Raw genomic sequence first — 2,783 nt, 5'->3', positions numbered from 1 at the left:
GAACCGCCCAAGGTTGAAAAGACTTAAGAAAGCAGCTCTAGCCCAAGGGCGGAAACTCCCCCCAAAGAGGAACGCAAATCCCTCTATTGGCGACTCTTCGTACCATACACTCAAACTCCCTCAAACTTCTTCCAGGCTTCCAGACATTCGCGTCCCGTCTAGTCTCCCGACTTTCCAAATGCCTAGGGCCATACCCTCTACAAATGATGCCACCTGACCTCCCTCTACGATGCGGGCCAAAATCCCGTCTACGGGTATCCAGTAACACCTCGAACAGACTCCAGACTTAGCGACCTTCCTTTCCCTGCCTTACCAAACTCTGGTCTTGGAGATCCTTTCTTCCTCACTCCCTTGGCGACTCTGTAACTCCCCAACCTTACGCCTCCGCCTTTCTACCCTCAGGCTCCTTAGCTGGATTTCTGGGCTAGAACCCGGGCCAAGGGAGACTCAGCAATCCCGGCCCCCGTCACAGCCACGAGGGGTGAGTGCTCTTCAGCCCACTCCTCCTCCACGCCCCTCATACTCACGTGTCACAGGCAAAGGGAGCAGCCACAGCTCAGAATCCCCGGCCGAGTACCTGCTCGTGGCTGGGAGACAGCACCAGCGAGGGGCCGGCCGCAGACCCCGGTTCCAGAGCTCGCGGCAGAGCCAGCGACCCCACGAGCGCCTCGCTGGGCTCCACTCCGGGAACCGGAAACAGGAAGTGCCTGGCGGCCGCTGGGCAACTGCTCCTCCCACTAGACCCCGCGACATGTCACGGTAGAACCGTTTCGCCGCTTTCCCCTTCCCGGCCTCTCAGATCACCCCGGACGCTGATTGGCCAGGACCTTGGGCTCCGCCCTCGCGGCATCAACTCCAATCCCTATCGAGATTTGCAAGTTTAGTTCCACCTTTGCGGGTCGCCTTTCTACTGACTGGGGTCCCAGACTCCCACCTCCTGGCCTCTCGGCTCGGGCCTCTGTCACGCGGGGTCACGCGGGGGTCACGCGCGGTCAGGCGCCAGGCTCGCTCCCTGGTAGGTCGGACCGGAGGGCGGCGGAAGTGGAAATGCGGGGCGGGGCCAGATCCCCAGGCCGCGGCGGGAGCTGTAGTTCTCGTGCCGGTTGCTGCCTCAGAACGTCTGCCGCCTGAGGGGGACGCTGGTTCGCTGTGTGCTGGACCCGAGTCGCGGTGTCCCTGGAGGATAGTGGAGAGCGACTGGGTCGTGGTCCTCCTGGCTTTCTTACCGTCACTTTTGCTCTTTACGTCCTGTCTCCGGTTTAGCACCTTGAGGTGCGGCAGGGGTTACTATTACAGTTAGCCTTATCATCCCTCTGGCATTTTGTGTGATAAACACTCTGCAGCCACTTCTGCTGACCGAGACAAGTCAATTTTTGGTCTTTGCGCCTTTGCTAAGATCCTTTGCGGGTCTCTCACGTGTGGCGTCTTAGCCGTGTGTGGAAGTCCTACCCGTTCATATAAGCTCGGTTCAGAGGCTCCTGTGACTCCTGGACTCACCCTTTTCAGCTGGAACCGTTCCGTCCTCCCAGTGCCTGCTGGCTGCTCGCACGTGGCTTTAGTCTGGTTTCTTTCTGCTTTGATTCCTCCGTTGCATTTGCGTGTGCCTCCCAACGTCTCCTCGGATGGGGACTGGATTTTGATTCCTCTTTGTGTTCACCAGAGCTAGAACAGCGTTTTGAATCGAATAATAATAGAAGCTGACACTGTGAGAAACCCGGCACTGTTGTACGTGCTTTCAACGAGTATCAGTTCGCTTCACCTTCACGACCAGCTTACCGAGGAAGTATCTTATCCCCATTTTACAGTTGAGTAAATTAAAGGCGACAGAGGCTAAGTGACTTTTTTTTTTTTTTTTTACTTACCCTGGGCCCCACAGCTACTAAGTTATGGAGTCAGTGTTCCGGCTCCATCATTTAGGGATAAGTTAGTTATATAGGTTGTGTATACAGTCCAGAGTTCATGCTGTCGACACTGCGTTATACTGACTATAGGAAACTGTATTTGTTTATTAACTGGTACATTCAATTCAGGATAGGTGGTATATCTGGGTTGGGTTTGGATGTGTCTTAAGTAAAAAATACGAAAATTGAAAGATGAGTTGCTTTCTAATAATAAAAGTAATTTGTGTATTGACACATACACACTACTATATATAGATTAGATAACTAATAAGAATCTGCTGAATGGCACAGGGAACTCTATTCAATACTCTGTAATGACCTGTATGGGAAAAGAATCTTAAAAAGGAGCGGATATACGTGTGTCTATAACTGACTCACTTTGCTGTACAGCAGAAGCTAACACACTGTAAATCAACTATACTCCAATAAAAATATTAAGAAAGCGCTTCTAGGAGGTTCCTAAAATCAAATGTTGAGGCTGCCTCCTCTTTAGTATGTGCAGAAAAGGGAAGGGTACGTGAAAGAGCTAGGTATTCTGATGCTTGCTTCAATTCATGGCTTTGAAAATTGTCCCAGGCCTGCTCTTCTGTCGACTCTCAGGTGGGAGCTCTGTTGGGAATGCCTTTTTTAACCTCTCCAGAGCTTTGTCCTGTGTGAGTTTTTTGTTACAGGTTTTGCTGTGGTTTCACTGTCAAATACACTCTACCTGCTCACATTTTCTCATCTGCTTAGCAATCTTTTGATATTTGTTTGGTAGTTTCTCAGACCCATTGTGCATGTATTCTATTTGCCATCTTGAACCAGATTTCAATTTTGAACTTTTATTGATGCCCTCCTTTAAAAAATGATCATATTTAACATATTTCAAGGGCTAAATATATT

The 2,783-nt window shown here is 50.7% G+C and overlaps 1 protein-coding gene across 1 annotated transcript in view; it reads right to left on the bottom strand.

Annotated features, from left to right (window-relative positions):
• M6PR (mannose-6-phosphate receptor, cation dependent) overlaps positions 1-684 on the bottom strand; it is a 9,632-nt gene extending 8,948 nt beyond the window's left edge. Inside the window, exon 1 of the mRNA XM_007469356.1 lies at positions 528-684. The gene's annotated coding sequence lies outside the window, so the exon portion shown is untranslated. The remainder of the gene's footprint in view (positions 1-527) is intronic.
• Between the last annotated feature and the right edge of the window lie 2,099 nt (positions 685-2,783).

The sequence above is a fragment of the Lipotes vexillifer genome, unplaced genomic scaffold (assembly GCF_000442215.2).
Source record: "Lipotes vexillifer unplaced genomic scaffold, Lipotes_vexillifer_v1.1 scaffold395, whole genome shotgun sequence".
In the NCBI taxonomy this organism is placed as follows: Eukaryota; Metazoa; Chordata; class Mammalia; order Artiodactyla; family Lipotidae; genus Lipotes; species Lipotes vexillifer.
The sequence above is the reverse complement of the archived record's forward strand: the minus strand, read 5'-3'. Positions and strand labels throughout refer to the sequence as shown.